Below are 24,259 nucleotides of genomic sequence, written 5' to 3' on the forward strand. Positions count from 1 at the left end.
TTGAATCAAAGTTGGTTTATTCATAAAATGATCAATTATGGCCAGGAAAAGAACAAAGAGATCATATGTAAATCATTTCTAATGAAGCTAAACCCGTTTTCAGTTCCACCCCTCCTTCCCTTATCTACTCACTTCTTTTCTCAGCTGTCATTTGTGCTTTAACTGAACCACTATTTAAGAAAAGGAATACATCAAAAAAATCTCCGTTCATGAATTGGCAGATACAAAAAGACCCCATTTTACTGTTGGAGTAATAAGCAACAGTTCTTTTTGCATGAATCCTAAGATTACACACCTGAGTGGGATAACGCGACGTCAGCTTTGGTAAAGTGACAGGTTCCTGTTCTTCAGCAGGCCGCCAATTCAATCACAGTCATGAGGAATGAGATCAGATTAATCAATTCAGGAAACCCACTGAAACAAAAATGTCTTCAAACCGGGTTTTAACAACAGGAGGTGACACTTGGATATTAAAAATTTGTTTTTAATTCAGAAATGTTGGAGGTTAGTTGTCTTACAGGTTTTCTCAGTTGCTTTAGTACAATTCTCAGATCAGAATGAAAATCCCCAAACTATTTGTTCAATCTTCACATCATGATGTCACTTGTGCACATTATATAAGCAGTTTCTCACTTTTTTGAACAAGTTGCATTGCTTTGGTTCATCCATGCAAATGATTATGTACAATTCTCTGCTCTTTGCTACATTATCAATTGTTTATGTCATGTTGATCAAAATGTATTATATAGTTCACTGTGCAATAGTCTTACTCCTCAAAACACCTAGTCTTTATTTCATCGTATAAGTCATTAACTGCAAAATGGTTTACAAAGTTGTCATAATGTGACAAACATATTTCGCTGCGTTGCAAGAGAGGATATTCACTGTGATGTGGATGAGAATTTGTGTCCTAACATACAGGAACGACAAGAGGTGCAGGAAGACCACACCAATTCCTACTGTTGTACAGAATATTGTCCTATCTTGTTTTCCCTTTGTGTTACTGTTTGCAGTGGGTTTTTTCTATGTTAGTATGACATGGTCTGTCAACAAATTACAATATGAACAGTAAAAGTGTAAATGTGAATCTTGCCCAGTCTCTTGCATTCTGACAAAAAAGGTGTAACTTCCATTTTACAATAATTGTCATCAAAACTTTAGCCATAGTTTACATCAGAACCTCCCTCTAAAGTACACAGTTATATTGACAACATGACTAAGTCATTTGACTGTCTTGTTCGTAGACAATGACACAAGGACTTGACATTCTGATGGCACTGACATGTTCAATGACATAAAGACTTAGTTTGGAGAGATGAACTAAAGAGTTTGAGCAAGTTACAGGCTTTTGCAAGAAATCCATAGTGTTTTGCTGTTTGTACAAATTGTTTTGAGAAATGCACACACGTATTTGCAAACTTCAATTCTGATCTGAGAATTGTACTAAAGCGACTGAGAAAAACTCTATTAGCTCTTTGGTATGATTCACAGCAAAGGAATCCTAGGTTTGTCAGGCTTCTGTGTCTGTGCTGTTAAGCTTTAAATGTGCTCAGTCTGGCCTGCTGAGTCTCCAGTCACATCAGAGCTGTTGGGTCAAAGGTGGAGTCATCTTGACTCCACCTTTGACCCAACAGGTGTGAAAGCTCTTTTGAGCTCTTTTATTTATTCGGATGTGAACCAACAGAATGAAGAAAGATAAAGTCCTACAATGTCTGTGAAGGTGCAAGGTCCCATCTACAGAGTTATGTTCTAGCTGGAGGAGGAGGAGGAGGAGGAGGAGGAGTTTATTTCTTCGTATTTTTGATCCATATGTTCAGAGCTTTTTTGAGCTATACTGCCTCCAAATGACCAGCTGTTGTAATTGTGTGAAGGCGCTGAAGCCACAAAACTGAACCAGACTTAAAGTCAGTTGGACTCCGTCTTCTGCTTGTTCTTTGTCATTGAGATGATTAAATCTAGGCCCTGCTACGGACTGGCTACCTGTCCAGGATGAACTCTGCCTTCGCCCAACAGGGACCGACTTCAGCGACCCTGTGACCCAAAAAAGGACTCAGTGGGATCCAAAAATGCATGGATGATTGAATCTAATTGTATGATGGTGACTTCTCGCAAAGTGACTTTTTTTAAGCTGAATTTGAACTATGCATACATTTTCCTCTAACACGCCCTCAAAAAACGTCTCTGTTGAGGTTTGCAGCTCTGTCGTGTTTGACAGCTCTATTTCTATAATAGAACTGGACAGAACAGAGACGAAATGCCTTTAGTTTCTCTGACTAATAACAGGTGTCTTCGACTTGCATGACATCTCCACACACCTGACATCCAGTAGATGTTCACTCTCACAGCTGAGCATGGGGCTGGACTTACCCGCTAACTGCAGTCCGTGTCTGAAGTGTCAATGTAAAATCAATGCCTGCTTCTCATTTGACTCAGTATTTCTCCAACATGTTAGTTGTATCAAAACTGTCTTCTTTGCCCTTTAACTGCTCCCTTTAGGTCAGGGGTCGGCAACCGGCGGCTCCGGAGCTGCATGCGGCCCTTTCCTCCTTGTGCTGCTGCTCTCATGGTTTTTGTAAAACAACTATCATGTTCTCAGATTGTCGTAGTGCCTTTAACACCGTCAGAGCAGGCAGGATTAAGAAAGCAGCGTGAACGCGGGGAGGGGGCGTGTCTACAGCTGTGAACGCCGACCAGAGTCTGTTATGGGATGGAAAGTTCTTCTAAAAAGACAGTCAGTGGTGATCTCATAGGGGACACATGAACACGCCCCAAAAAGCCTTTTTCCCCCCTAGACTAAAACCATCCATTTCCATGTAAAATTAATTAAATTTGCATCAGGGCGCCCCCACTATCCTGTCAGCTTGCTGCTACGATGACCTATGTTGATCTGTCTGTGTAGAACACGCTGGAGGGGGGGGTTGCACGCAGGGAAAACAACCAACAGGTAGAGAGGCGGGGGCGGGGCTTAGACTCACCATTTGTGATTCCAGACAAACTAACAGCTGCTTCCTAATAAAAAATAGTTGTCATCCAATAAATAAATAGAATTTATTGGGTTTACTGGATTTAAAGAAAAATAAATAAATAGATGGAGTCTGCATCAAAGTGAATTTGTTTCCATCATCTTATTCATCTTAACTCTGGGTGTTTGACAGACAGAAAAGTCTATTCAAGGTTGTGGAAAATGGACAAAAGATCAAAGGAAACATCACACTCACAAATAATTAAAATAATTAAACAAATGTCCTGACAACATTTTGAATTAATATTATTGCTAAATAAACTATCGCGATTTATCGGCAAAAACATTTTTTCTAACATATCTAGTGTTGCGGCTCTCTGTGCTTTCATCTCAGTGGGAAACTGATCCCAATGGCTCTTTGAGAGGAACAGGTTGCCGAGCCCTTAGAGGCTCCACAGGTTCTTTTTCCAACACTAACCTCTGCATTTACCCAGACTTTGCCTCCTTATGGTTGCATCAAAACCAATCAATATAGCTCTTGGAGTTAAAGAAATCACAGGATTTGGAAAATTTTGACATGGAAAGCAGCAGACAGGGTTAAACAGGCCGAAATGATTCAAATGAAAAAGGAAAGGCTGCTCAGACACACACCGAGCTGGGAAATCTGATAGTGAAGATCAGCGGCTTAACGATCACAATTTACATGTGTTCTTACATAGGAAGAGCTTTGACTCACTGCAGATCTGCTTACCTTGCCCTTTCCGAGGCTGGCTGGATGTCACCTGGTGACACCTCTGGACTTGGACAGCTTCAGTTACTTCTTTCTATGGATGCCTGTTGTTTTTGATTTTGAACTCTATAACTCACTCTTGAAATGTTCAGATCAGAAAAGTGTCAAAATGTTTGTGGCCTTATATGCTCACTTTTGCAGATGACACGTTCTTCAGTGTGCATGATCATCTGCGCTCTTCATCTAAAAAGCAGCTTTTTGTAGCAACATTGATCTCTGCTGACCTGTTGGCAGCCTGCAGCCCATAGCTGAGTGAGTCACATGACTGGGTCACCCAGTGGGATGGGGGTCTGGCAGCAGGAAGCATTTCAGGCTGATCTGGGTCATTGAAAGAGCAAATGTGGAGTGAATGTGTTTCATTGACAGAGTGCATGAGTGTGTGTGTGTGTGTGTGTGTGGGTGTGTGCGCGCGTGTGTGTGTGTGTGTGTTTGTGGGAGCCATCTGTCCTGACAAGATTACTGGAATCAGACAAGTAGTCTGACCGGACCAGATTAGAGTATGAAAATAGGGCAAGAAACAAGGCAGAAACCAGGAAGGTGAGACAGACGAAGGATGATGGGGAGCAGAGACGAAGTGAAGAATAAATGTAAACTATTATGGCTCTATGTCATGGCTCTTTTTATTTGACAATAAAAAGCTCTTGAATGTTAACCGAAGCAAAATATATCATAAGTTCTCATAATTCATATGTACTCGGTGCACAAAAAACACACTTATTACATAGGTAGTGCTGGTTGTGATTGGAAAACCAAAGATAAGTGCTCTAACAGAAAGCTGACTGCGTTGTCATGGTAACAGGATCCTACTTTTGCCTTCCCAGCTCAGGTCCACATCACTCTCAGAGGCTCTGGGTTTGACGTGTAGAGCTGAAAACATCACCAGGCTGTTGGATGAGTCTCTTCATGCTCGTGCACACACATCCTCCAACGCACCCAACATTCCTGCTGTGAATTCCAACTTTCACATCCTTATCTTTGCGGGTGAGTCTTCCCTGTTGCGGCTCACAACCTGTCCTCTTGTGACTTTCATTCAGATCCCGTGAGCAGACATGCGCTCCAAAGGAGCATTGAAAATCACGTAAACATTCATCTTCCATGTCCATCCACTATTTTCTCCCCAGATGGAGGTTTGGCTGGAAAAGAGTCCCCAAGCTGTTGCCTTGGCAACTCTGAAGAATCTCTCTGTGGCTATGACAACCAATGATGCACATCCGGTATGGTGGTCGTATTTTTATTTAGATGCCTAGCAGGAGGCTGTTTCATGTGTTGGTATTTGTTTGCTCTAAGAATGTGGGTAAACAGAGAGCCATGGCAATGCATACCTGCGTTTCTATTATTGTTTTTTCACTGACAGGGTTAACCTTTTCATTTATACTCTTAAAATAAGGAGTTTTAGAGATTGATGCGTTCACAAAGAACACACTTCATCACTTTACTAACTAAAATTCTGCATCTCATTATGGTGAAATATGTTATGGGCAGACATGTCATGGATCTTCTACCAAAATGTTGCCTTTATTGTTTACAATCCAATCTACTGGTATGTGGTTTTGGGAATCGGCTGTTGCTAGGGTACATTTTATGGCCCTTAGTAACTGTGTTCAGTTAGTATCATTCATTTTTTGCATTATGTTAGCAGGAAGAAAAGTTAAGTAGGTCATCTAACAGTTAAAAAACTTGTATATGTAAAGGAAAATATTACAAAAATATGTGCATGGTGGTGTAGTGGTTAGCACCATGAAGAACTCTGGCTTCCAGTGAAGGCAAAGTGGCAGGCTTGATGGATGAGCTTGAGAATTTATCATCCAGCTGTTTGTCATTTTTCTTCATCTCTCTCTTCCACGGCTTGAACATGGCCGTCCCTGGCAGCCATATAAATAATCAATAAGACCACACTCCTGCTGCTGCGTGCATTTTCACCAAAAGCTCCTTTGGATGACCTTATATGTGTCGAGTTCAGGCGTGCAAACGTCAAACCTAACCATTTGCTTCCAGGCCCTCAGGCTGTAAATGACTTTTGATGCATGAGGGGAGAAAAGTAAGTCATGCTGGATGGTGGAAGGATTCAAAGACAAACACCTCAGAAATAAAACAGCAAACTCGGAAGAAAGAAGAAAAGAATAGTCAGATAGACTGCGTGGAGTGAGAAGATGAAGAATGTGATGAAACCAGACAACTTTCATGATTTGTGTTTACTAAAAGGCTCTTTTTTGTCACTGAGGACACAGCAGGTCTCAAAAATACTTTTACTGAAACTTCCTGTGCTCTCATTGAGGAAGTGCTTGCTGCAGGGAGGGCAGGCAGACAGACTTTCATGGACTCTTACTCTGCAGATCAAGCTCACTGTCAATCATGAGGCTTTCTGCTGGTTGTTGCCCTGTTTCAAAAAGTCTTGGTTCCCACTGGAATATTTAAAAAAAAAACAACAGATGATGTGCTGAATCTACAACATTCCAATGTGCCACAAACTATCTTTGCTGTAAATCTGCAGTGAATGGCAGCAGAGTATTTGTTAGTGAAGAGTCTGGATAAATGAATCTTTGTTACAAATAAAGTTTGTCTTTTCAGCTCTGGACAAAGTCCTAAATGTGCTTTCACACGGTCCTGCAGACTGGAACCTGCAGCTGAAACATCTGCATGTTGGGTGAGAGACTTGTTGCCTGAAACAAGCTCCGACTGTGAACACCAAAGAAAACAGGCAGCGATCACAAAAGCAAAAAACATGACTGGATTCAGTCTGTGATCCTGAACTTTATCATTCAGGACATATTACAAGCGATGATGAAAATTCTCATTCATCCACATGATGTCTTGAAGATGAGTCATCATCTTCATCAATCTAACCGATGAAGCCACTCGGATGAGCAGCACAAAGTTTCAAGACGAGAATTCCAGATGCCATAAATCAACTTCCAGATGACATTGCATTATTTTTAACAGCTTTTAATTGTCATCATATTTATTTTGCAACCAGCACAATAGTTTGGTTCTTTTCTGCATCTTCAGGTGAAACTTCTGCCTACATGCAGAGCAAATAGAGATAGGGTTAACTCTAATGTGCCCCGTGCAGCCAACACGCCCATAAACGTGACAAAACAGTTCAAACGAAGACATGAACTTAATTCCAGCAAACGTTTCATATGGTTTCTTTAAAACTGTAATTACTGTCAGTGCAGGTTTACGAAGGACAGGTGTGACAAACAGATCGACTTGTCCTGTGTCCTTACAGGTGATCTTCCACTGCCCTCCAGAGTACTGATCTGCCTCTAATGGGACACTGTGGATGACAAAAGCTGCTCAGAATTATGATTTCTCTGAATGTATCTACAGGATGTCAGGTCTGACAGGCTTCAGCCTTTGTGCTCCTCACTGAACTTTCCACAGCAGCCCCTGTGGTTGCTACATGCACAGGAAATTTGTTTATAGAGCCAGTTTCGGAGGTGTGACCTGCTCTCCGCTGTGCATGATTGCTTTCAACCTGGCATTCTCTCCTTTGCCCTGACCAACTTCAGTTCTCATACTAAATTCTCAGGCAGCCCTTTTCAAATAAAGAATAACAGAGCTGCCAGAATCTACTCTGAAAGAAGAAAATCCTGAGAGCACATTTAGAAGCTGAGCATCGACATAACCAACACCTACCACCCTCCAAACCAATCCCTGCTTCATTATCAGTAAAACAAAAGTGACTCCTTAAGCGTAGGTGGTGTTTGATTGGCCACACATGCTGAAGTAGTTTAGATCACTGAGAGATCATGTTTCTCCAGTTATTAAAAACCCCACGAGTGCCATTTCCTGCAGACTCCAACCTTTCCTGGTACCTCTGCTTTGCTCTGCTGAATTAATTGAGAGAGTGCACTGAGCTTGGTGATTTGATTCAAATGTTTTCCTCTTCTGAAGCACTTGGTGATGACATTAGCTGTGCAGAGTCAAAGTGGCCTCCTCACTGGGAGAAGTGCTGCACGGTGAGACAGTTCATTACTCCTCCTGGTTGTGTTCTTTTGGCGTGGAAGCGATTCGGAGGAGGATGAGCGGAGTGGCACGTGTAGGTTGGGATGCAGGAGTAAGTTACAAAAAAAGTTTGATCAAAGACGGAATACATTGGCACTGACAGAGGAGAAAAAAAGAGTGAGAGGTGGAGTGGTACGAAGGAACGAAAAGCAGAGACAGAAAGATGAAGTGGCTCTTCGGTCTAGCAAGCAATCCACGGTTGCCATGGCAGCCCCGTCTCTTCAGTCTCTGTGGGAACGGCTGAATCCTGTTGCAGCCTGACGTTGGCCCTGGGAGGAAGAGAGGTAGAATGAGAGGAGGAAAAAACAGGGGAGGAAAACAGCAACAGAACGGCGAGTGTGGCCCGGGGCTTTTGGGCTGACCTGGAAAACGTTGGACGTGTGCTCATTCTGTTTCTGTCTTCCTCTCCGGCTCTTTCATTCCCTCTCTTCAGTTTCGTCATCATAAGGCTTAAATTATTAATCATGACACTGACAGTAAAATAGAACGCTCACTGCAACCAAACACCTTTAAACTATGTTCTGATGAAGTGGTCCAGATCGACACCAACTGTGTGTGGTGCTGGCTCTGTGCTGTGACACATGACCACCCCAACCTACTTGTTTGTCCGTTCGCCTGTTTGTTTGTCCATTCATGCAGCATAAGTAGCCGTATTAACAGGCCAACTAGCCAGGAAAACAGATGATCCCTCTGACAGAGCTGCTATTGTTACAGTCAGCTGTAAACAATGCCTGCCTGTTGGTCGCCACAGAGCTCGATTCTCCGCTGCCTTCAGCCGCTGGTCGCTACTCCATCAGCCACGGGGGGCAGGGGGTGCTCAGGCCCTCTATTGTACGCGTGGGATGTGTGTTGATTTATGAAAATACTATAGTGTGGCGTTATGACACAAGCACAGGCCTTTTTTCTGAAGACCACATAATGAATTTGCATTCATTAAAGTGATCGTTTGTTGGTGGTTTTGTGTGTCACTCTGGTGGAAATGCTTCTGTCATTCCATTCAGACGACACCCAGCAGACGGCCTCATCTGGTGGAGAATTTACATATGAAATGAATGTAAAAGCTAATTTAGCACACGTTTTTTAAACCAGACTTGGAATCAATCAGCTTAAATCAGCAGAAAGGAGACTTTAGGACTATTTCTGAGGCTGAGGAGAGACAATAAACAAGTAAATCAGCAAAAGAAATCTTCATTCATATCCACTTAGGTCCATTCAGTTCCTGAACTTGCAGGCTGTTTCAGACAGAACTTCCTGATGTTTTGCTGAGAAACAACATTTTTAGAGCATTTAGGTAACTTTTTAATTACTGCTCTGTTTACTTAGACACTCAGAGAGAGCCTTACACGATTTCTTTATCCTTCGATCTGAAAATGTCATCATGACCGATGGTTATGCTCAAGACAAACCCAGTACACAAAGCCTTAGGGACGACGACTCAGATGGTTTAGTCACAAACACACAGCTGTGATGCTGAAAGTGTCACAATAAAAACACTAAACCTGCCGTAAATAACGATAAGAAACCAAGAAGCCCAGACCAAAACGATGTTGATCTCCACAAAAAGTGTAGCTAAAGACCAAACATCTAATTTATAACATCCAGTTTGAAACGTTTAACCTGTAAAGTTTGGTAAGTAGTAATAATTATGGATTTTTGCACAAAGATTCTGAAAGAATCAGTAGAGAATCCCAAACTCTTGAATCGTTACACACTTAAGTGAGCAAATAGGGGGAGGGCAAAAAATAAACAATTCACAGGTCGTCTTACTCAAAATGAGAAATTTGGTCTCTGACGTTCATCTTAGGAACATTTCATCTGTTAAAGACAGAAAGAATAAAATGCATGCAGGAAATCACAGATTTTTAAAGAATTGATTTGTGTAGTGGAGCAGAAATAAGGATTTACAATTAATCAAGAATTCTGTATCTCACCTGTTATCCTCCACTCACTTCCTGTGTTAACGTCACCTGTTGGAACTGGTCATCTGTATAAAGACACCCGGCCACACCCTTAAACAGTCAGACTGAACCTCTCCACCATGACATGCATGCGGCTCTTTTGCGCTGCCCTAGTGGTTCCTGGAGCATTTTCAAAAATGTTTGAAAATGTAAAAAGATGGGGGAGAGAAATATATTTTTAGTTTTAATAGGGTTTCTATAGGAGGAAAAACAAGACACAAACATTCTTAACGTTTTCCAATGCTGTAAGAATGTGTAGAATAAACATTGTAACGCCCAGCAGGTACGTCACTTGCAGAGGACGATACGGGAGCCAAGCTGTCAAAAATATTGAACCGTCAATCAACTGGCTGCGCTAGAGAACTGTCCGTGTCTCATTCAGCACACGACTCCGAACTGTCTCGGAGAGGTGGAGGCAAAAAGAGAAGCTGAGCGCGCGCCCTCTTTCCGGCCTATCAAGCCCATTTATTTTGAACATACACCACATTGAACATTGTACAGGCGTCATCAACCTCTCTCCCTTCTACACTCATGGTGCAACACAAAGAAACAACATAAGAGGAAGAATGAACTAAGGTGGAACAACAAAACTGCCGCATGAAAAGAAAAGTGGGCAAACAGAAACGCTCATGCTGAGCCCTAATAAGATCATCATCCCACATCCCACAATCCCCTGCTGCTAACAGACCTGAACTGCACAATACCGCCTCAACAATTTCAACATTTCTGTCAACGAAAATTTGCGTCATAGTCTGCGTCACACGTTTCTACCAGCAGGGCTTTTTTAAATTTTTTTTATTTATTTTTACTTTTAGCGGACCGCTAAGCAGGTGGCTGATGTAAATGAACCACCGTCAGTTCCGTGCATTGCTTGATGAAGTTGAAAGCGAATATTCTGATCTCCTGCTACACAGTCCGATGGCTGTCCAGGGGTGACGTTTTGCGTCACTTTGTCGTCTGTTTAGAACACGTGAAAACATTCCTGAAAAGCAAAGACCTGAACTACCCGCAACTGGAAGATACTGTGGCTGAAAAAGCTGCACTTTTTGGTGGATATGACTGTGACAAACACCTAAACGAGCTGAATGAAAGTCTGCAGGCGCCGCAAATGCTTGAAGCTGTTCTGTCATTCCAGCGCAAGCTGACTGTCATGGGGCACGCGCGTTCCATTTTATTGTTTTTTTGTTCAAATCCTCAAAATAAAAATGACATCAAAAATCGGATTTCTTTATTACATTTCTTTAATTTTATCAAAGCATTGAAACATAATTCATTGATATTATAATGAAGTCAAACTTGCACAACAGAGCAGTCACGTGACGCGTCGTTCTCCGCAGAATGCACTGCAGGGCAAATAAACATTTAATCGTATTTGTAGCAACTTAGTCATTTTGATAGTAGGCTAATATAGATGCATATTACATGTGTTGTCTTCATTATAAGGCTTAAATAGGGATTTTAATATTTTGCGGCTCCAGACATATTTGTTTTTTCTTTTTTTCGTCCAATTTGGCTCTTTCAACATTTTGGGTTGCCGACCCCTTACATAGACCAAAGAGCTGTCGAAGGACGCCAGAGAAAAGACTGTAGATCTAAACAAGACTGTTGAAAACCAACATCACAAATGTTGATCATGTTTATTAAAAAGAACCAGGAAACCTTCTGATTTTGGATTACAGAATTCTTTATAAACTCCATTTTTCCTACCAGGTTAGAGAGGCTCAGAGGCTTTGGCATAACTGACTACCAGGTGAGGGGGGAGCAGCATCCACAGAGAAGCCCCCTACCAGGTGACTTGACCTGTTTTTGTTCTTGTCGTTAACAGACAGCATCAGGCTGTCAGGAAGCATTTCCAAGTTTTAGGATTAGTCAGAAACTACAGTCTGAAATCCCTCTAAATGACATGTTCCAGGGTAGACAATACTGATTATCTACTTCCTCATCTCAAAGTGGACTTGGAATTAATAAACACTGATTCCAAGCTTTTAGTTTGATGTGTTCAGTATCTTCTGAGCATCCTCACCCTGATCACTGGACGCTACATCTTTGCCTGAGCTGCCTGACAGAATAGCTTAGAGGTTGTTGTGGTTTTCCTTAAAATAGGAACTTTGTGTATGAAGTGAAGAGACAAAAACAGTTTGTGCATTGTGTTCTTTACTAACAAGCTTGTGATCCATCAGCTGATCAGCTCCTCCTGGAAGGTGTTTTTGAGAGACTCCTCATGACTTACAAGGTGAGAGAATCAGACATTTTGGATTTTCAGTTTACAAATTCTTCATGTTTGTCAGCTTCACAATAAAGCTTTTCAGGCTCCAAACCTGTTTGTCTCCCTGTTAAGAGTTTCCTCTTAAATACTCTCTCTTTCTCTGAGAATGGATCAGAACCAGCAGGTCAAAACGCCTCTCCACGAGATACTTTGACCTGAAATTGTAAATCAAAAGGGACGCCATACTTATGCCTCTACGAAATCCGAGTCCCTGATTGATCAAAGTTCAAGCTTTAACACGTGTCGAATGGAGCACATTTTATATGTAGAGCCCAAAAAGGGACTTTAAAACATGTGTAGCTTATGTGAATGCAGGAATTTTGAATGCAGAAACCCCAAACGCGCATTTACGCACGTTTGCATCGACTTTTCATCGGAAATGGTCGCTTGAACACATGTTGCTGAGGCCGGCGTGAGCATAGCATTAGAGGCATTTTCCTTGTAAACAGCAGTGCTGCATTTCGGTAAAAGCATGTGAGTTTGGACTTAGAACAGATCCCTAAAGTATTTTCCCTGAGTATTACCAGAACACGACTGTATGTCGGGCCAGACTCCCTTGACTCACTGTGCTCCTATGCAGCAAACGGTGATTATTGTCTGAACTTTAGAGAATCGTGAAATGACATGTTCAACAAGTCCACAGAGGTCAGTTCATGGACAAGAACTAAGACAAATCAGGAGGCAGGAAGTTAAACAAGGCAAGAGAAACACAGCGAGTCATTTTTCTAAGCTGAGGATGAAAGTAAAGTCCATAATTTAATAGATAATCAACCTCTTAATCCATCAGAGCTGAACCACCACTTCATTCTTTTCTGTTGTTTCTTATCCAGACTTTTATGGTGCCAAGATTGTTTATAATCAATAGTGGATTCAAAATGTTCCGTTTGTGTGGAATCATCACTTTTCTATCAGATTCAGACCTGGGATTGCAAAAATGAAATCAGCAATTGCTTTAGATACTTTAGTGTTGTGATGGACATCAGTTTTAAGCAGAAGAGCTCGGGGACAACACTGGTGTCCAAGTAAAAGCCTGTTTCTTGCTTTCCTTTTCTGTATCCATTCCTCAGTCACAGAGATTGGAAAGCATAGCTTCCATCCAGCTGTTTCCCCATCAGCCTGATTTCCACTCGGTATCCCCTTCTTCCGTCAAACACTCACTCACTGGACTCAGAATCTGAGTTTACACAAGAGCCTCCATTTTCAGAGAGCCAATCTGAATGTTTAATCCCTTCCAGCTCTTTGCTGGGAAGACGCATGAATTTTTCAAGTCCTGGATGAGAGATGGGAGGGGGGCATGCTTGAGCAAAAGCAAGCGACCCATTAGGTTTGAAACGAGAGAAACAAGACTTTCTGTGCTTTCCTTACCGATTTCTGATGAAATTTTCAAACTTTCTTTGGGAAATGATACCGTTTTGTGTTTATGGCGACTTCTGCAGGCGCTGTTTGTCTTCCAACCAACAACAAAACAAAGAGATGTCACATGATCGCTCCCTCGCTCATGTTCAGGGGATTCTGATCCAGTTCAGAGAAACCTCTGTCTCTGCAGGAGAGCTGATGTCCTCTTAAGAGTGCTGCTTGTTGACCTGTCTTTTACAAAAAATGCATGGAAAAACATGTGCTGAAGGTGGCATCGTGGAGTGTGTGGTGTAAGGGATAAGAGCCAGCGAAGTGTGCATCATCAGAAATTAGCGCACGCCGTTCGCAGAGGAGGGTTGCTTCTGCAAAGTGTGTTAATTTCTGATAATCCACACCTCCAAGGCCTTCATCCCGCTCATACCATGGTCACTTACAAAAGAAATAAATATTTAGTCAGTTTTAAGTACTTTATTCTTGTTATTTTTTCGGTTAACATTTCACACAAAAAAATGACTATTTGTTACGTGGTGCAGCGCGTTTTCATTTTACTGTGACAACGCGACCTTGAGTGCAGCAGGAAAAGAAAGCGATATCTATGCTGATGATCACGATGTGTTGGATAAAGAGAAAGTTCACGTCTTACCGCCTGTTTTTGTCCAGATGATTTTGATTTGATTTGATTTGAAATGGTTTATTTCAAGCAATTAAGTAGAAATAATACACAACAGCAATATAATCATCAGTTATACATTCATACAGTAACTAATCAAACTTAGGATAATTAGACATATTAATAAATATTGCTTGAAAGGGAGTGGAAGGAAGCAAACTTATATAATCCCACCCCGTTATACTATAACCATTTTATTACATGATTTATCAATATCCGGTTCCTAGGTTTTATCAGACAGAATTAAAAATCATAAGATATCGATAAAGCACGTGACAAAGATGAATTACTTAAGTATTACGTCAAAAATAACTATTTTAGAAATCAACATGGCAAATGCAGATCAGTCATCTGAAATGTATGCAGATTGTGTTACTTATAAAAGCCATTCATATGAATAAAACATAATACTATATCAGTAAAGTAGACACAACACTGTTTCAGGAATTTTCATAGCAAAATTTCATCAAGTATCAAAAGTTAAAAACATGTGCAAAATTATGCTACATTGGGAAAGATTTTTGAATCAATTTATCAATTTTTGGAGAAAGTGAAGTAATATCATTAAAAGTCAATCAATTTAACAATTTTCAATAAGTGATTAATCATTTGTTTTACTTTTTTTAATATTTTTTTTTGTATTTTTTTTTTTTTTTTATAATAAAGTAATGCTGTAGGGGAAAAATAAAAAGGGTCCATAACTGTCGATTGTCCAAGGTTGGTATTTCTTCTTTTACTGATAACAGCCGTTCTTCTGGGATCAAAACAGAGTTTATAGTTCTCTTCGATGTTATGTCTGCAGACATCAGATTCAGGTCCATATCCTTCTTCAGCTGATATCAGCGACGGTGAAAGTTGAGGTCAAGTTGTCTGCAGGTCAGAACTCTGCTGTTATTCAGGTGACGTCAGAAATACAGAGAAAGTGATGAATCCACGTGTCATATTTCTTGAAATTATTTGGCTCTTTGGTTTATTACTCCATGTTGTTGCAGACGACCGTGATCAAACACTTTTCAAAGTCTTTCATGGTGTTCACAACCACAACCTTTGACCGGTCCTCTGGACCGAGCGGTTTGACATAAATCCTGCAGCCTTTAACCCAAGTGTTCTCAATCTGCTTCTGCTTCTTGAGAAGCCGTGCATGTTTTGAGATTTCAGCATTCCTTCTGGTCAGATGGTCGTTCAGATAAGCAGCCGAACCTTTCAGTTGTTTCCTTTGGGTCATCAAAGCTAGCTTGTGTTTGTGATTCACAAACCTGATGAGGATCGCTGGTTTATCCGTCTCCTTTCTCCTGGGGAGCAGGTGGCAGGTCTCGATGGTATTGAGATCCAGGGAAACCCCTTTAGATGTGAGAAATGAAAGTATTTGTTGCTCCAGAGACTCTGCACTGCTCGCCGGTTCACTGCTAGCTACGCTAGCGCTAGCATTAGCAGTGCTTGCTCCTGCTGTCAGTTTCGCTCGAGGCTTGATTGGTACTCCAGTGAGAATGACATTATTCATCCTTACTTGCTGTTCCATATCGTCCAGTCTTTTCTCCAGAATCTCTCGCTGCTCGTTTTGAGCCCGAAATCTTCGGAACTCTTCCATCATTTCCCAAAGTGGTGTTAGCTTAGCCGACACTTGTTCCATAAAACTTTTCAGCGTTTCTTGAATAATGTCAAGAGTCTTTTTGAGGTCTTCGTATTCCTGGGGTTTCTTCTGGGGCATGGTCAGCTCTCTTTTTTGGGGAAAATCAACCTTTTAAGTAATTTGAAGATAGATGATGAAGCTAAAATTTGTCTTAACCCTTGTGTTATCTTAGATGACCCCCCCCCCCCCCCCCCCTTACATGACATGTTCTCCCTACCATGACAAAGGTGGATAAAGGCGGAAAGATTTCCTGTAATCCATGGACACCAGTGAAGATCACAAATCATTGAAGAAAAAAGGTTCAGCGCACTGTCTAGTGGGTCTAGATGACCCAACTCCCAATGGTAAAGTGCCTAGGATAGCACAAGGGTTAAAGAGGCCAGCATAGTGATACAGAACATTTTTTTTTTCCTTAACTTGTCCTGTCCAACAGCTAGGCAGACAGATGAGAGCTGAGGGCCTCTTGTGTTGGACATATTTTACTTTAACAAGAGGGGTTATTAATCTTCAGACAAACCAAAGGTATGTCTGAATAAACCCCTTTTGTAATTGAGGCCAAACTTTATTCATTTCAACCATGATTGAAAATCTATGGTGTTGGACCGGACGGAAAAGGAAAGAAGGGAAGAAGAGGGAGGGATGTCAGAGGGGGGGGGGGGGGGTGATAGTGAGAGGGGGGGGGGTAAGACCATGAAGCAGCATAGAGCAGACAGGTTTACTGGTTGTTTATCGTTACGGTACAGTTCAAATGTAGTACAAAAAGGGCGGGGCCTGTTCACACACACTCAAATATTATCAACACACCTGCTAGCTGCAAGAAATGTTCACATGTCAACATTTACACAAAACAGATATGTATGCGTTCCTGAACAGATGTTCAGGAACGCATACTTATGCCTTTAAACCAACTAGTGTGAAATCTTTCATTCATTCAATCATGCAAACTATAAGTGCAAAGGTGAGCTAACACCTGTGCTCAGGTGAGTGTTTATGTTCTTCTAAAATGGATGGTGGAATGTGAAAAGAAGGAGGAGGAGCGCCCAGCCACCCCCACACCCAGACCCCCGCCGCAGCAGCAGCGGCAGCCGGAATTCCCCCAACGCCACACGGGAACAGGCAGGGAACAACCGCCCCCCGGGGGACCAAGACCGCCACCCAGGCCAGGGCCAGCAGGACCGCCGCGAGGCCCCCAGAGCCAGAGAGCAGGGAGGCGCGGAGGGACAGAGAGCGCCGCCCCAGCCCAGCCAGGAAAGCAGCCCCCCCGCCGCGCCGGAAGAGCCCAACGCAGGGCCCCACCGGAGAAGGACGCCCACAGCCCCAGAGGAGCACCCCACCACCACCCAGGAGTTCCGGGCATCCCCCCGCCCCAACCCCAGGTACGAGCCAGGACACCCCAAGGGAGACCCGCTCCGCACTCCAGGCAGCCACCCACCCGGCCCACGGTTGGTCCAGGGAGGAGCAAGGCAGGGGCCCGCCGCCCCCGCCCAGGAGGGGGGAACCCCGGGGAAAAAAGGGTGGCCCACAAGGGGTGTTATAAATATGGCCCGACCAGGCTCGGCCATGTTGGAAGTTTGGCGGGGCCAAGCGCTCAGGGGCAAGGACCAGGACCCACCCCCCAGGGACACGAACACCCCCGGCTCAGGTGTAATATGAACCCCCTCTCATCTCATATCAAGGTCTGGTTTCTCCAAATAAATGTGATAAAAATTGAAATCCTGATTTTTCTATTGTACTTTATAAATTGATAATTAAATAAAATGGTTATTATTTTATTTCATTATTTTCCTTTTTGATTTTGTTCCTCTACATCCAGTTGAATTGGCTCAAGCATCTGGACCAGATGGCTCCTTGGGGAGGTGTCCCACTGGGCAGAGACCCGGGGAAGACCCAGGACACGCTGGAGAGACTACAGGACACAGAATGGAGAAGGAAGTCAAGGTGTCTTTGCTTAGACTGCTGCCCCCATGACCTGGTCTCAGATGAGCAGGAGAAAACGGATGGTGGGATGAAGTTAAAGGTTTCCTTTACCTAGCTTAAACTCCAGTTTTACTTTGCTTTATTGTTTTAATGTGTTGGCTTCTCTGCATCACCAAGCATTTGTAATCAAGGGCATCCTTCTGCAGATCTCCTCCATTCATGTTCTGTTGGCTTGAGGTTCAGGAGTGATAACTGCTTCTGGAACAAATCCTTTGTTTTTTGTTGTATTTTGAACTTCAAATACAACTTTTTGCATTTTGTGGGAAAAAATGTGCAAGAGTTCTGTTATTTCATTTATCAGTGTAGTTTTTCTGTTTATTCAAGCATATTCTCACATCAGTACATGTCATCCTTTTGTCATTCCTATATCTTTAGAGACAGAAAGGGTTCTTGTAACTTCATTTGGTCGTATCAGTCTGTCTGCGTCTCCCCTCCCTCCTCCGTCCCTCTGATTCTGACATTCGCTCCTTTTCTATTCTAATCTCGATGGGAATCTTGGGAATTTACCGCCACTTTCAATCAAGTCCAGCCAGATTCACCCTTTTCTGTGGCCAGTGAGCTGCACACACACATACAGATGCTTAGTCAGGCATCAGAAAGTGGAAGTCCCTATATCACACTCCCTTCTGCCTCTAACGAAGAGAATATTGCATTTTAATCCCGACAGTGCATGCCTGCCCGCTCCTGCGTCCCTGCTGGTGGACAAGAATGCACGTGAACTGGAACTCTTGGTCATCTCGCTCTGGGAGAGATCAATTAAATGACAGACATGCTTAAACCTAGTCTGTCCAGTAACCACGGCGATGTGTATCACAGCCAAAGGACGATTCATTAGAAGGACTTCTGTCTGCAGCATTTTTTACGACTGAAATTCATATGTGAAACAAGCTCTTCTTTAAATGTATCTCTTTCATTTCTAAAGTCAGAGTCTCACAAATTAACGTTTGCGGAAGTCTGTTGATTGAATGTTGATTTAAAATGACAATCAGGCAGAGAAGACATCTGAAACTGACTCAGATTATTTGATTTGATCAGTTTTCCTAAAATGCATCACATTATCTTCATTTCCATTGACAGGGAAATTGGATAAATTAGGTTTGTGAAAAAAAAACCTGCCTAATGGAAACACGGCAATTTTGAAAAAAAAAAACTTGTATCTATTTAAAAAAGGCTTTTGTGCTTGGAGGAGGTGGTTTATCAGGCATATTCAAACCGGCATATTTCATAAAACTGCAATGGAAACACTTTTTTTGAGTCACATGACCAACAAGCGGATGGCAATGTGCTTTCTTAGTAGGAATTGGGGGCCTTGGGCACTGCACAGCAGCGCCACCACAGGTCCCACAGCGTCACACAGCTCATCAAAAGTTGGGCGTGTCATGTGGAATTGTTGGATCCACAGCTCCTCTGTAAAATCACCTCCCATTTGTAAGAAACTGGCGCTGACGTCTCCTTTGATAGATGATGATGACCCCTTGGGCCGTGGGAGAAATTTAAATGTATCTGCTGTAAATCAAAGTATTGTTCACATCCGTCGTCATGTTTTTGACTGACTTATGAGTTGGTTTGTGTTTATTCACATAGTTGTGATTTAATGGAAACAGTGTAATTATGAAATTGTGTTTTTTTTGACATTTCTAGAATTTAGATCAAGTTTTGCACATATGTGTAATGGAAACAAGGCTATTGATAGAGTTTTTTCAGTCTCCCTGAACAATTCCTTTGATAAATGTCCTTTGATTCAGTCACTAATTCAAAACCCGATGATGGTTAATGAGAAAAGAGCCGATAACACTCAAAAATATTGCAGTTAGGTAAGTATTTGATTTACGTTCTTGGACCATTTGAGCCTTTGATTTTCGTCTGCTTTTCTGTAACTGCTAAGCGTTTTCGATTAACCTCACTGACCTCAGATGTTTACATAGAGAGGAGCAAGCCCGTTTCAATCAGTTTGGAGTTTTTGTACAGCAAAATGGTGCAAATTTGTCTGCTTTGAAACTTGATTTTCACATCTTCTCAGCTTTTTCTGTCCTGTCTGCAGACATTTTCACATACTCAGCTGAATCAGGAGCATGTTGCTTATTCCAGTTTTAATTTCTGTTGCTGTGCTGCAGACTCACTTGTCACTTTGTTCATCTTGTCTAAGCATCATAATCAGCTGCTGTTAGTGGAGCTATGAGTCCAAATGAGATACCTCCACCACTAAAATCCTCTAAAGCCCTTGGTTTTACAAACAACCCTTCAGTTGAAAAGACCAGATGTTACCTCCATTCCTAAAGAATGAACTGGTTCTAGTTCTGGGCTTAGATTACAGTCACACATCCCAAAATGCCACTGGGCAGAAACCTAACTGCAGGTTTTTCAGCAAATTTGGCAGGTGGCCACGCAGTGGCATTTGTAATCACTGCGTGGCAACTGCAGAGTTTTAAGAAAAAGTTAAAATTTTACTGCTACCAGACGATTTTTTTGAGATTAGTAAGTGTCCGCCTGGGCACATTTGGAGATTTTGTGGTAGCAGTCCAGTGGCAGACGGGTGGCAGGAAGACAGAAGCGTTATAATTTACTTACAGAAGGTCTCCAAGGTCCCCAAAATCGTCGATGGCCGATTTCAGACTGCCACCCTCTAGCCATTCCCCTTGCACCCATGCTGCCGTCCCACTGCCACTTTCAGATTGTTAGAAATCTGACAGTAGCAGCAAGGGCACTCAATGATGGCCAATGGCATGGGCCGGAGGCACGGTGATGACCCGACGTCAACCTGGCAATCCCAGCCACCTTGGTTCCTGCATATATATTGGTGTCATTACTGCCTGACTGACTGACCCCTGACTGCTGCGTTCAACATTTATGACCAGGCCAACGGTTTTCAGGAAATTGGACGGCTGCACGTAATCTTGAAGATTCTGCCAATGCTTCCCCATCACAAGATGGCAGTTGTATTTGAGAGCGTAGCATTAGCTGGTTCAATCGATGCTTCAGAAGGGTCTTTCCACAGACATGAGGCAGAGACGTCCACATGTCTTTATACGGCTGAATAATAGAGGAAAGGGACAGATCTTAAACAAGGGGTTCAATGCACCTCCACTCTGTCCTTTCAAATTTCTGACTTTCCCAGAGGACAATCACTTGTTCATGACTATCCATCAATGTTTATCATCAAGCAGAAAAGGTAGTAGGCTCTCCTGGTTAAATCCCTTCAGGCTAATGCCAGAAACCTGAAACCAAGCAGACTGAAAAACTACACACCAAAGTAAGGGAGGGTGACTGAACCCATGCTGCATTTACTTTACATTTAACAGACGCTGTTTTTAATCAAAGATGACCCACGACTTTCCTGTATGTCAGCTTTTACAAACAAGCATATGGCATCAAAGGCATTAAAGGGACAACACCTAAATGTTTTTATATACTTCCCATAAAAAGCAAGGACAAAATTGAACACTTCTTCCAAATCCACAAAACACATGGATTGGATGGGTGAACTCCCATGAACCTTCAAAGACTCTGTGAGGTGTAGAACCCATCTGCTGTTTCACAAAACCTGCACTGTTCACCCTCAGTCAAGGGTTTGACTTTTGGCTGAATTCTCCTCTCTGGTACCCTGGAGTGGACTTTCCCAGTGAGGCTGAGAAATGTGATCCACAATCTGACCCTGACCCATTTTGTCCTTGACTGCCGTACTATGTCGCGAAAGCAGCGCATTACAGCCCTACAATGCTTAGGCCCCAACATTTTGCCCTCCAAGCACAGTTATGGAAAAAATATTGGCTTTAAATCCAGACGTTCCTACAGCTCGATGACATCATTAAGTCATCTACGTTAGCGCACAATGGTTCAACAGTTTAGCCAAGCTAACCTAACTTAAGCTAAGCTAGTAAGACATTCATAGATTGCGACTTCTAGGATTAATAACTCTTTTAAAATACATTTTAAACTGACAGCAAGTGTCTCTAATGTGTTGTCTTAATGCAAACAACAACCAACAAAGGCATTTAACAGAAAAAAGATCTATTCTTTCTTTTTAACGAGAACGGCGCTCTCCATGCTGCCGACAGACAAAGAGACGGCAGTAAAGCAGCTTTAACAACAATCGCGATTCATGCGACAAATTCGCGTCAGCTCTTCTCTTTCGCCGCAAGGCGAACACTCTGCTCGCCGCCTGTCCAAAAATGTGTTCGTAAGATTGACGCCCGTGGGAGGAGCTACCAGCTGATGTTTTTAGCCTTGGAGTGGGGTCTGTGTATCTCATTTACAATGCACGGAAGACACAAGGGGTGTTGAGATTTCAGATTTCTTTATTTTGAAGAGTTCTACAAAAACATTAGTAATGATCACGTCTCCATGTTTGGGTTCATGAGATCGTCAGGGATTCTTGCAGTACAGTGATCTTCACTCCCGCAGTCTCTCTGTGTCCCAGTTTGAAGACTTGCTGACCTGCATTAACCTGAGAGGAAAAAAAATGAAAACAAGAATAAAATCAGACCTTTTTTATTAATACCTTGATGAAAATAAAAAAAAGTTTAGGATGCCCGATCATGCTTCTTCCCCATCCTGCACCGGTTCTCTGTGTAGTCGCCAGCTCGCCTCCCGGGAGCCAGCTTAGTGATTGTGATCACTCCAGCCCCCTGGGCCCTGCAACAGACTGTCTAGGATGTTACCCGCCTTAGCCCAACAGTTGCCGGGACAGGTTGCAGAAACCCTGTTACCCCGAAAGGGACACAGTGAGTTAAGAAAATGATATGACTTCATTAGAACTATATTGGATGTGTTTTCTACCCTCTGTCACTGGAAAACATCACGTGCCCAAAGTTGAGTCTCTGACTAGTTGACATGATGCGGCGACCTCTCCAGATTTCAGACTTTTTAACTTTGGCCCGCCACAACACGCCATTCAAAACGCACCACGCCTGTCCCTCAAATCACGCTGCGGGATCTCAGATCCGGATGTATTAATGACTTAACCTTAAAGTGGTTCCCGTGCGAAGCACAATCGGTGCTAACGCAGCTTAAGACGCTGCTACAGAAGAAGGTGGTTTAACCCCTCAAGACCTGATCCTTTTTTATTTCTCTTCCCAGGGCCCCAGTAAAGCAGAATTAACTACTGTGGTAATAACACCCACATTGTGGTGCCCATGCATGTGGATGCCAGGGCTTAAGAGCTTCAAAAAAGAATCCCATATTCTCTAAAAAAAAGAACAACTAACCACAGTTAATAAATGGTCCTGTTGATTAATACTAATCATATTTATGCTACAATGATGGTTTAAAAGAAAATCACAATTTCTTTGTCAGAATTTTTAAAGGACATATGAATCAGATTTGATCAAAAATGTTCATTAGTTCTGAAGATCCTAATGCTAAACCTTCTCCACATGACGAATTATCACCAGTTTTTACTAGTTAATAGTTGCACTTTTTTTTTTACTTGATTGTCAAAGCGGCTTCACTGAAGTGCTATGTTTAAGTGTTAAATGATAAAAGGTCAATAGAATAAAAATAAATCAATAAATTACTTGGATCTGTTTGTGTTTGTGTGTTTGAATGAACATGTGTTCATTTTTTAAATGAGTTAAAAAAAGAATCGGATCAGGACTCGGTATCGGAAGATACTCAAAAATCAAAAGACTTGGAATCAGATCAGGCCCCAAAAAACCTGATGGGGACATCCCTAGTAAAAATAGTAACACAAACTGAACTGCTCAATGTCTCAGCATAAACCAGACTGAGCTCCAATATTGATATTTAGGGGAAGTGATGATGGTTATGATGTGCACTTAGCCACATGCATGCTCTTCCACTGTGCATGTGATACTCTGGCAGATGCAACATAAGTAAAGCAGACTGCTGCCTCTGGGGGAGAACCACATCAATACATTTCAAGGTAAACACCAACTGCATACATTGAAATCAAACGCTTCCATTCCTGTTAATCAATCAATCAATTCATTCATCAATCAATTAACTTTATTTCTTTAGAAGTTTTCATGTTACGTATTTACAACACAGAGTCCTTTACACTCCCAAGTGCAAGGGTACAGATGCACACAATATAGAAATACAACATAAAACATTAAAAATAAAAGGAACCATAAGAATTAAATGTAAAAAAAATAGTGTCGTCTATATTTAATCCAAATTACCAAAAAACAGTAAACCAAAGAGACACAGTAGTTAAGACTCACAGCGATGAAAGTCAAAGTTGGAAATGTTACTGGGTTTAATAATAGGTGATGCTCAGCTTCATGGGCTGTTCCCAGTAAATGTCCCACCCAGCCTGACAGAGAAACGTGTCCTTCCACAGCATGAGTGACATATTTACAACCAGGAACCTAAAGAGAGAAGACATTTGAGACATTATCTGCACACGTGTTCTATTATAGCACACGTGTGCAGATAATAGAACTTCTACTATAACATCCTGACTTTTCCTGAAAGATTTACTTTATTATTTTAAAAATGACCAGGATCTGTTCAATATTATTTTGGTCAAAGGGATTGAAGACAAAAGTAATGTCGGGTCATGAATCTGACTGAACTGTTCTGTTAATGTTAAACCTGCCTTAAGGTGGTAGAAGTCTTTCATTATGTTGAGTAAATACAAAAACTTCTTCTGTATACTTGAAGGTTCAACACAAAGAGGAC

The 24,259-nt window shown here is 42.1% G+C and overlaps 1 long non-coding RNA gene across 1 annotated transcript; it reads left to right on the forward strand.

Annotated features, from left to right (window-relative positions):
- Window positions 1–4,591: 4,591 nt before the first annotated feature.
- LOC144995515 (uncharacterized) lies at window positions 4,592–23,117 on the forward strand. Its single transcript, XR_013659071.1, has 3 exons — window positions 4,592–4,733; window positions 4,874–4,966; window positions 17,454–23,117. It is a non-coding gene; the product is annotated as an uncharacterized LOC144995515 (long non-coding RNA).
- Window positions 23,118–24,259: the final 1,142 nt, after the last annotated feature.

The sequence above is a fragment of the Oryzias latipes genome, chromosome 11 (assembly GCF_053564925.1).
Source record: "Oryzias latipes strain Hd-rR chromosome 11, Olatipes_Hd-rR_3.1".
In the NCBI taxonomy this organism is placed as follows: domain Eukaryota; kingdom Metazoa; phylum Chordata; class Actinopteri; order Beloniformes; family Adrianichthyidae; genus Oryzias; species Oryzias latipes.